Raw genomic sequence first — 12,210 nt, forward strand, 5'->3', positions numbered from 1 at the left:
GAAGGCTCCGCTGCGGTTCCATAGGAATGAATGGAAGCAGCCGACTCACAGCCTTAACCCCCTGCGCGCCGGCTGCGTCCATTCATTCTAATGGGAAACTAGCTAGTAGCTACTTACCTGCAGAGATGGCTGGTCCGGTGCCTGGTGTTCTCGTTCTTCTTCGCCTCGCTGCCCCCATCTCCCAGGTTAGTGTTAAAGAGCTAGGAAGAAGGCGGGGCTTGTGGCTTAGAGTGTGGACGGGTACAGAGTGGGGAGACATGACATCTCCCCTCCCAGTACCTGCCCACACTCTCCCAACCCACCCACACTCTCCTAACCTGGGAGGCAGGGGGCAGCGAGGCGAAGAAGAACGAGAACACCGGGCACCGGACCAGCCATCTCTGCAGGTAAGTGGACACCAGGGGGGGCTAAGTAGCCAGAGGATTTTAAAAAAAATCCTCTGGCTACTTAGTGATTCAATTGTTTTGAAGCGTTCAATTGTTATTCCATGCTGTATAGTGAATAGGATTGTTTTTAAAATCCGATCTCCGATTAGTAAAAAAAATCCCATTGACTTGCATTGGGATCGGAATTGGGCTAGAGATCGGGTTCGAGTGAAAAATGATCGGAAATCTGATTTCAAAATCGATCCTGAAAAGTCAAGATCGGCTCAACCCTAGGAGTGATTTCTGGAGGAAGTCAGAAGTCAGGGTTGGGTGCAGCACCACATGTACCAAATATAGTATACAGAAAATAAGACAAGAGCGTAGTCAGGAAGGGCTAGAAGTCAGGTCCAGAAGTGGTACTATCAGTACCAGGCATGGTATCTGGAGAGTAGTCATTGATAGCCAGGAGTCACCTCCAAGAATAGTACTATAGGTTTCAGGCAAGGAATCCAGAGCTCAGGACAAGAGTGCAGTCAGTAAACAAGGACAAGGTCAGGAACTGGAGAAATCGTATATCATAACCAAACTTACTAGGAACAAAGAGTTCCAGTAGGACAACACTGGAAACCGAAAGATGGAGAGATGCTGAGGCTACTCATCGTGAACACTGAGTCCACTGTTGATCCAGGGTTTTTATACTGACTGCCAGATTTGGAGTCAGGAAGGGATGTTTTTCCCCTGAAATGGGGCAATTGGCATGAGCCTCATGGGTTTTTTTTGCCTTCCCCTGGATCAACACTGTAGGGGATTGTAGGGTTATAGGTTGGACTTGGTGGACTGATGTCTTTATCCAACCTCATCTACTATGTAACTGTAGACAATAATGTACTTTTTCTCAAAGTAAAGACCGATGTTCTAATTTTTGGCGACATCTAAAAATTTTTTTAAAATGACAGATTTCAGCTGAAATGGCATATTCATTATGAGATGGTAATTGAACACATGGATATGTTATGAATATGTACTGGCATATAGACTCTCTAAGCCATTTGACCCCGACTAGACTAGGAAGCCACAAAAAGCTATAGACCTACGGCTTTACTTTGATTCATAGGTCATGCTCCCCACATTAGTCAATGATTGACAACGACACTGTCATCACCAAGAGAGAAGACAGGATGCAACCAGTCTAGGGATGAGTCGGGAGTGAAGCAAGTAGGAGATCAGGACTAGATGTAGCACCACAGGTACTAGGTGTAGTACTCAGTGAGCATAGTCAGGACTAGCAGAAGTCAGGACCAGGAGTAGTACTGTGAGTGAAACACATTGTAATCCAGTGGAGGAGACAGGAGAGTGGTTATTGAGATCCAGGAATCAGCCCCCGGTTTGGAATCTGGAGGACAATACAGGTGTGCAACCAGGAAATAAGACCAAGGTCAGGAACAGAAGCAAAACATTGATGAGTGCCATCACCAAGAAAGAAGACAAGATGCAACAGACTTGGGGTGGAGTCTGGAGCAAGTCAGAGGTCAGAACTAGGCCAGGAATCAGGTCCAAAAGAAGTTCTATGAGTACCAAGCCTTGTGTCAGGAGGACAAGACTGGAGAGTAACCATTGATAGCCAGGCGTGAAATCAATAGGACAAGACCGGGAAACAAGACAAGGTCAGGAACTGGAGTAATCCTATAGCAAACTTTTAAAGAACAAAATCCCAGGAAGGAGGGGAATGGAAGAATCAATAAGCTAAGCTAAGTTTTTTGGAAACTAATAGTCCCCCCCTCCCCAAGTTCTAGTGTAAAACGTCACTAATACATAGAGGCAGGCTATGGGGCCCTTAGGTGAGGGGCCCAGCTCTGGTCATTGGTTAGTGAGATCTTAGGGACTCAATTTATGAAAGAAGTGAGTATTAAATAACGGGATGGGGCAGTGGTCATGATAATGTAATAGGGGAAACACAAAAACCTTCACACCAGGTGGACAAAGGTGGCCCAAAAAGTTCTTCAGTCCCATGTAAGGAGACAAGTACCGTACATGACCCATAATAGAGGCCTGTTAGAGATTTTGCGTTGCGTCCAGGAGCTCCACATTACACCTCAGTGTACTTATTGTTGAGATGGTTGTTTTTACCTCCTCAAAGAAGAGAATTACCAGATTACCCAACCCACAAAGACACCAGAATCTATGCGAGGCTCGGTATAAGGTAAGTCATGCTCCCCAGTGTCCATAAACATCAGAACGTGTGCTTCATACTTTTGACTCATGTATTATTTGCAATGGAAATGAGACACTGTGTCCCGACCTATAATAGGAGATATTAACTGAGGGGGAAGTTAGTAATACTATATAGCAGGAATTAGGGTTTTTTTTATCCAGATGGTTTAGGATTTCTGGGAATTACAGTATTACTAAAGACAAATTGTATTTTACTGTACGGACACTCATTGAATTTAAAGGGAATGTCCCCCTATGAACGCGATGGTCGCCATTTCTTTTAGATTAATATATTAGGATATCTTTTTAGCAGTCAGGCCTTATTTTATCTGATACATAGCTCCATAGGTCCTGCAAAGATACAGGTGAATAATTAAATTGTAGCTGCAAGCAGCCACCACTAGAGGGAGCTTCCTGGTTGCAGAATTTTTACTACAATTTAGTGACCCTTATCTAATCTGTGCATTCAGTTACATCCTGGAATGTCACCGTAAGGGTCCTTACTGAAAACCCAAGTTGAAGGAGAAGTTAGCTACCTCTTACCTTTAGGCTGGTCTTACACGGCCGTAGTTTAAGACTGCAAATGGTCCGCAATTTAGGGTTTTCAATTGCGGACACATTATATTCAATGCGGCCTCTTACACCACCGGATATTTTATCCGTGGTGTGGCCGGACCACAACCGCAATTTATAGAACATGTCCGTAATGGCCGTGAATTCAGGTCACGGCACGGACTCACCCATAGAACTCTATGGCCGAGTGCGGTAGTTTATGGACATCTGTAGAGTCTATGTTGATGATCAGCAACTTGCGGACCATAAAAGCATTACGGTCGTGTAAGACCAGACTTACCGATACGGCCACTTAACTAAAAGAAATGTGCCACCATTTTTTTTTTTTATTTGTATATTAAAATTAGAAATAAAATTTAAAACCAGTGAAATTTATCACTTTTTTTTTTCTAAAGTGTTTTTATTTTCCCATTGTGAATTTTTTTTATTCTATGTTCTTTCCATGGTGATGGGGGCAGCCATCTTGCCTGAGCGTCTCCTCAGAATTGACAAGTGTCTGTCTATTATTATGCTTAGTGGTCAGAGTGGAGGTTGCAGGATAGAGTTCTTTAAAATAAATAAATAAATGTTTATACAAGTGGGTCCAACCTTTGGTTTTCACCCCTATACCCCAAAAAGGGGACCCTGGCACCCAGCTCATCTGGCAGGACCACTTTAACCATAGTGTACTTGCACCAGGGGGACAGTCCGGCATCTGCTGTCCCGCTGTTTTGGGCAGTGGGTTTAGTCTGTCCCAACTCCAACTCTGGACACCTATACATTTAAGACAATGGTGACGTAGGGGGCCGTCCACTCCTTGCTTCACCATTCGGCCCGATTCAGCTCCTAGTGTCCTGGGAGGTCACTTCACCAGACAGGATGGGGTCAGGGGAGCATGTTTTGGAGATGGGCGAGAGTCCAAAAGGTTGGCTTTGATACCTGATCATGTGTTCAGTCAGTGACCAGGTGACAGAAAAACAGCCCCGTGACACCAAATATGGCTGACAATGGTAACTAAAGACAGGAGAAATGTGGAGCAGAAGTGGAATAGCCTGTACTGCAAACATAGTCAATGGTTTTGTCCGGAATTACTAATTGGTCCTGATATTTTTAGTATTGAATTGCTGTCCAGGGAGAAGACCCCATGTAATGGTAAGTGGTGGCCTCAACCATCCGGACATTCCAAAATGGCAATCATCTCCATTACCCAGGACACAGCGATAGGGCCACGGCGGCCTGTACTTATCCTATTGTCTGTGACTCTTGATGGCCGAGGAAATGATTTTCAGAGCGATTTTGTGCATTGCTGAATTATTTCAGAGGAAATGATGAATGTTTTGGAGTTCCAAATGTACCATTATGATAAAATATGCTGAAAATAGACAACATCCTTCCTCTGCATTTTATAAATAGGAAGATCGGCATTAGTGGACATCGACCTACAGCATAGCTTGGGAAATAGTTTGGATAAATGCAAGAATATATGTACGATATCTATAGAAGCTAAACATCTAATCTATCCATTCATCTATACACAGTATCTATCTATCCATTTCATATCTATCTCCTATCTATCTATCTATCTATCTATCCATCTCATATCTATCTATCTAATATCTAAACATGCCATTTACCTATCTACAGTATCTAAATGTCTATTTATCTATTGATCTATCTACAGTTTCTATACATCTAATTTATCTATGTTGTAGGGAAAATGGATCCATCCTATGATAGACACAAATGGAGCCCGAGGAACCCCGTTGACTATAATGGGGTGTATTGGGTGACTACCAGATGTCCGTTCTAGTCTGGACTTTTCCGTCTGCCAATTTCACATGTAAACCTATAACTTGCACCAGTTTTGAGTGGAAAAATGTCTTGCTATTTAAAGAAAGTTTTGGCAAAATGTATTGTTCTTTTTCCCATTCTTAGGCTTCTTTATTCTCAGCCTTCAGGTCCTTCATCCAGTCATGTGATCGGCAGACTGAGCTGTAGATTCACATACAGGACCATAACACTCACGTCTAAGTATTCGCAGCCTCTATGCCACGACTGAAACATTTTCCTATCACTTGTTTGACAGATACCAAAGTCGGAGGAGAAGAATACAGTCGATGTCTTCTATGTGGTCACATGCCGTAAGTCGTACGTTTTTAGTTATCATTTTTACCGACTTTACTTGTCCTCTTCACATGCCTACTATAAAATTAGGGTAGAGATATGTACTATGGTGTTACTGTATAGTAGGTTGGCACCTAGGAAACCAGTACCTTCCCCCTGTACTGAAAAGGGGCGAGAACCCTGTAACAGGGGTCTACAGAGGGGCTAAACACCCTGGTCAGGTTTTAAGGCTTTTTAATAAGTTGGACATTGATGTACTGGCAATCTACCTCCAATAGGTGGCGCTAGATAAACAGTTTTCTTCCTTCTGGAGGTGAGCTCATTTGAATATCTTTTTCCCAGGGAGCATTGCCTTTGACATATGCTGGTGGTCTCCACAAGGAGAAAGCTATATGAGAGCTACCATATATATATATATATATATATATATATATATATATATATATACACACACATACACTCACCGGCCACTTTATTAGGTACACCTGTCCAACTGCTCGTTAACACTTAATTTCTAATCAGCCAATCACATGGCGGCAACTCAGTGCATTTAGGCATGTAGACATGGTCAAGACAATCTCCTGCAGTTCAAACCGAGCATCAGTATGGGGAAGAAAGGTGATTTGAGTGCCTTTGAACGTGGCATGGTTGTTGGTGCCAGAAGGGCTGGTCTGAGTATTTCAGAAACTGCTGATCTACTGGGATTTTCACACACAACCATCTCTAGGGTTTACAGAGAATGGTCCGAAAAAGAAAAAACATCCAGTGAGCGGCAGTTCTGTGGGCGGAAATGCGTTGTTGATGCCAGAGGTCAGAGGAGAATGGCCAGACTGGTTCGAGCTGATAGAAAGGCAACAGTGACTCAAATAGCCACCCGTTACAACCAAGGTAGCCAGAAGAGCATCTCTGAACGCACAGTATGTCGAACTTTGAGGCTACAGATGGGCTACAGCAGCAGAAGACCACACCGGGTGCCACTCCTTTCAGCTAAGAACAGGAAACTGAGGCTACAATTTGCACAAGCTCATCGAAATTGGACAATTGAAGATTGGAAAAACGTTGCCTGGTCTGATGAGTCTCGATTTCTGCTGCGACATTCGGATGGTAGGGTCAGAATTTGGCGTCAACAACATGAAAGCATGGATCCATCCTGCCTTGTATCGGTAACGGTTCAGGCTGGTGGTGGTGGTGTCATGGTGTGGGGAATATTTTCTTGGCACTCTTTGGGCCCCTTGGTACCAATTGAGCATCGTTGCAACGCCAAAGCCTACCTGAGTATTGTTGCTGACCATGTCCATCCCTTTATGACCACAATGTACCCAACATCTGATGGCTACTTTCAGCAGGATAATGCAATGCCATGTCATAAAGCTGGAATCATCTCAGACTGGTTTCTTGAACATGACAATGAGTTCACTGTACTCCAATGGCCTCCACAGTCACCAGATCTCAATCCAATAGAGGAGCATCTTTGGGATATGGTGGAACGGGAGATTCGCATCATGGATGTGCAGCCGACAAATCTGCGGCAACTGTGTGATGCCATCATGTCAATATGGACCAAAATCTCTGAGGAATGCTTCCAGCACCTTGTTGTATCTATGCCACGAAGAATTGAGGCAGTTCTGAAGGCAAAAGGGGGTCCAACCCGTTACTAGCATGGTGTACCTAATAAAGTGGCCGGTGAGTGTATATACACACACATATCCCTCTAGGCCACTCAGCCCTTGTCAGACCTGCCCATCGTATTTAGGGATTACATCCTGTATGACCCAATATATCCCTAATGGGAAAATAAAGATTCTGAAAAGGATGTAACATTTACCAGGGGCGTCCACAAGGGGGCGGTATGATGGTTACAATGTGGATAAGGGAGAGTGGTCAGCAAAGATGGAAGCACCCATTGGTTATAGTAGAGCTGTGGGTACAGTATGTAGTACTTACCTTCATAGGGCTCCCATCCACTTATGTGCGCCAGCATCAATCTGACATCATGTAGGTGCCAGGACCAAAGAAGTAGTGAGGAGTCCAAGGAGTGGGGATGAAACTGTGTGGAACCCGGGGGAGCGCTGACTTGTGTGATACCTAGGGGGCAGCACTGTTGTGTATGGCTCCTGGGGGGCATTATACTATGTGGGTCACTATACTGTGTGAGACCGGGGGGGGGAGGGGCTCTTACTTGTGTGGAAACCGGGCAGAATGTTGTGCGGGGCATTATACTGTTTATCACTAAACTGTGCGAAACATAGGGGGACACTGACTTGTGTGCAACCTGGGGGGGGGGGGCGCTGTTGTGTATAGATCCTGGGCGCATTATACTATGTGGGTTACTATACTCAGCGAGACCTGGGGGCAGCACCGTTGTGTTTGGGTTCTGGGGCATTATACTATGTGGGGACACTGTAGTGGGTGGGGGGAACTTTTTCCATCATATACGTTCCCTTACAATACACCCCCCGGGAATCTTCCGCCTGCCTAAATCCTCCATATGTCCCTTCATATGTCCCTGATCAGTGATATCTGTTTGTAAAGGCTGTTGCCATTTTATTGGAAAACCGTAACCTGAGGATATTAGAGGGGTATGAAGGGTAAATGATCAGGGGTCTCGTCCATCTTGAGACCTCCACTCCAGAAGGATATACAGCAGGTCCCTGTTACATAAGTGATTTTGGTTTTTTACACCATATTTTGAGCTTTTTTGCACAGTGGTAATCATGGACGGTTATAATTTATGGTCCAAAATGCCATTTTTTGTTGTTGTTTTTTTAAATACAGATTTCCAAATCTAGTGGGGTCAAAAACATCCAAGAAATTAAGCTAGCCTTCCTTTCCTCCTTCCAAAAAAAAAAGTAGAAGGCCCCTACACAATGTGTTACACAGAGACCTCCAATACCATATCAGATGGCATTATATAAACGTAACGCCACCTGCTGGTCACCCTTTGAAATACACAATGGGGCAATTTTTTAATCGGTCAAAAAAAAAAGAAGGTCTTTCTTACCTATAGCAACCAATCACGGTTCAGCTTTCATTTATTATAACACCATTGAAATTTGAAAGCTGAGCTGTGATTGGTTGCTAGCTCCCCTTCTGGGCCTTGTGTAATAAAATTACTGGTGAACCTGCAGCAGAAATCTCAACAAGAATTTTCTAGAATACCGTATATGAAACATCTCTGTATATAGTGACTAGAGGACAAAGGTCAACGATCCGACTGCCTGAATTTACAGCTTTATGTAGGTAAAAAGTGCTGCTTGAGGCGCCGGGTGCACGCACTCCGGATGGACCTCAGTATCAGCGCTGGAGTCGGCTTTGTTCACATGGATCCCGTTCCCTGGGTGTTTGATGAAGTCCTGTATATGACATCATGTGAATGGATTCCTTCTGCATTCTATAGTTCATCTGCTCCTGTGCTATCTCAGCCCTCTGTGGATACAGTACATATATATATATAGGTTGCAGTCAATAGAAGTGCATGGCTTATGTATTCCATTTAACCATCTGTCCGCTGCCTACATAAATCATTTCGCCTTCTGCAGAGCCTGAGTGTATTATTACATCTGAATTATTACTGTAGGGTGCGTAGTCTTAGCAGTAGCAACACTCCCTGAGTGCCATAGGACATCACGTTCATCTGTCAAATGGCCTATCCACAGCTCAGTCCCTTTCAAGTGAATTGGCTGAGCTGCAATACCAAGTACAGCCACTATACAATATGTGACGCTGTGCTTGGTAACCCAAAATACTGCGACCTCGGCTTCAGTGCACATGTGCCGGACCTTGGGCGCATGCATAGTGAAGCAGAAGTGTACGTCTCTGGGTTCATTGAAGAGCGTGAAATTCAACTATGGAGCATAATAGTGTGTGGAGGGGCCACTATGGGGTATAATATTGTGAGAAGGGGCCACTATGGGGGATAATACTGTGTGCAGGGGCCACTATGGGACATAATACTGTGTGCAAGGGCCACTATAGGGCATTATACTGTGTGGAGGGGACACTATGGTACATAATACTGTGTGCAGAGGCCACTATGGGACATAATACTGTGTGCAGGGGCCACTATGGGGTAAAATACGGTGTGCAGGGGCCACTATGGGGTAAAATACTGTGTGGAGGGGACACTATGGGACATAATACTGTGTGCAGGGGCCACTATGGTACATAATACTGTGTGCAGGAGCCACTATGGGGCATAATACTGTGTGCAGGGGCCACTATGGGGCATAATACTGTGTGCAGGGGCCACTATGGGACATAATACTGTGTGCAGAGGCCACTATGGTACATAATACTGTGTGCAGAGGCCACTATGGTACATAATACTGTGTGCAGGGGCCACTATGGGGGATAATACTGTGTGCAGGGGCCACTATGGGACATAATACTGTGTGCAGGGGCCACTATGGGACATAATACTGTGTGCAAGGGCCACTATAGGGCATTATACTGTGTGCAGGGGCCACTATGGGCCATAATACTGTGTGCAGGGGCCACTATGGGGTAAAATACTGTGTGCAGGGGCCACTATGGGGCATAATGGTGTGTGCAGGGGCCACTATGGGACACAATAGTGTGTGTAAATGGAATGTTATACTGTATATACTGCATTGGGCTTAGGAAAGGGGGCGCTATACCATCCTCCTGTAGGTGTGGTGTATATGTAGATATACACACACAAGGCTATAGACATAACAGAGATAAAGTTGAGCCTTACTTTATAATACCGGTATATATATTTTTTTTTTCTTTGAGGGGTATTTTCTGGGCTATATCAGAGACATGCAGGAAGTCAGCCATATCCTAAAATTGAAAACCTTATAATCGATATTTCTATAATATACGGAGCTTTAAACGACGTTTCCTGTTCAAAAAATATGTTTTCAATGAAAATAAAATTTTTGGCTCAGAATGGAGAATAGTTCAGCTCTGGTGTATGGTGACTTGCAATAAATGTGATTTTAATGAATGTGGGGATGTGTTGGTTCCAGTTTCGACATCTTCGTATAGTTATAGCTGCGTCTGCAGGCTACATGGCTGTGACAGGCTCACTTTAAGGTTTTATGTATTAAGAACTACAGATCAAAATTAAAGCCGAGCTCCAGCGGCGATGTCTCCCCCGTGCCCCCTCTCATGTACAACATCATCTATCCTATATTTATTTTCTCCTGTACTAAGAATGGCTCAGAACAAGTCTGTACGCCGTAGAGAGGCAGTCTCCTGTACAGCACATAGAACTTCCTGTGACCTCTCCTGTACAGCACATACAACTTCCCGTGACCTCTCCTGTACAGCACATAGAACTTCCTGTGATCTCCCCTGTACAGCACATAGAACTTCCTGTGATCTCCCCTATACAGCACATAGAACTTCCTGTGATCTCTCCTGCACAGCACATACAACTTCCTGTGATCTCTCCTGTACAGCACATAGAACTTCCTGTGATCTCTCCTGTACAGCACATAGAACTTCCTGTGACCTCTCCTATACAGCACATAGAACTTCCTGTGATCTCTCCTGTACAGCACATAGAACTTCCTGTGATCTCTCCTGTACAGCACATAGAACTTCCTGTGATCTCTCCTGTACAGCACATAGAACTTCCTGTGATCTCTCCTGTACAGCACATAGAATTTCCTGTGATCTCTCCTATACAGCACATAGAACTTCCTGTGATCTCTCCTGTACAGCACATAGAACTTCCTGTGATATCTCCTGTACAGTACATACAACTTCCTGTGATCTATCCTATACAGCACATAGAACTTCCTGTGACCTCTCCTGTACAGCACATACAACTTCCTGTGATCTCTCCCGCACAGCACATGGAACTTCCTGTGATCTCTCTTGTACACACGGAGGTAGATGATAGTCACCCAGACAGGAACAGGTGAATATAAGAAACTTTATAATACATCTCATCACAGAAAGTGCTTCTTTTCCCACTTATCAGGCTACGATTATCCTTTCCCCTCCCTGATAAACTGACATTCATTCAAATCTCTCCTGAATCCATCTTGGTCTGCCAAGACAGACTGTAAGCTCATAGAGGAATCAGATTACAGCTCTCCATAGAAGGGTATGGCGAGGGAGGGAAAAAAAGACACAGAGACTTGCTGCTGCAGCTAAGTAGTAAGTTTTCTATCTCACCCATGTGCATAAATCACATCAGAACTGGATGTCGAGAAAGTCAGACGTACAATTGAAGGAGCAATTTCAACATGACCCATCAATTGCAGACAAAAGGAGTATTCCAGGCAGAAACATTTCATATCTACCCATTAGATGAGTTATAAATGCTACATCGCCTCTGCAGTCCCAGTTACAGTAAGAAAAAGTTTAGTATAAGAAAAATATAAAAAAAATAAATAATTTTTTTTTTGTCTGCCACTTAAAAAAAAAAAAAAAAAGTAAAACAAATAAATATATTAACCCTCGTCTAAAACACAAGCCCCAAAAAGCGCGAATTAATTTCCCAACAATAGACAAAATTTACTTTAGACAATGAGGAACACAAATAAAAAGTCTAATTTAGGATAACTCTATAATTTAGTAGAAAAATGTGGAATGTAAAAAAAAAAATGTATGCTGTATTTTTTTAAATTATAAAGAAAATTAAAGAAGAAAACTAAAAAATTATATATGATTGATAAATAAATAAAAAAAATAAATATGATCTGGTTAATAAAAATATATTGCTAAATTCATATCAATAAATAAAATTTTATACCCCTGCGTGCAAAAATAAACCTGTAAACACCATCTGGTCCTAAAGACCCAAAATACCCTGGACCTGAATTGGGTAACCTTCATACTAGAGGTCTTCTAAATATTTTTTTTTATTATTATTTTTTATTTTATTTAAAAAGCCAGTATTTTATGGTGTGTTTGTTTAGGTTTTTTGTTTAAATTTTTTTTTATATCTGAGCATTTTTCTAGGCTTTTTTTTTTTGCCTAT

This window comes from Leptodactylus fuscus, chromosome 5 (assembly GCF_031893055.1).
Source record: "Leptodactylus fuscus isolate aLepFus1 chromosome 5, aLepFus1.hap2, whole genome shotgun sequence".
NCBI lineage: Eukaryota > Metazoa > Chordata > Amphibia > Anura > Leptodactylidae > Leptodactylus > Leptodactylus fuscus.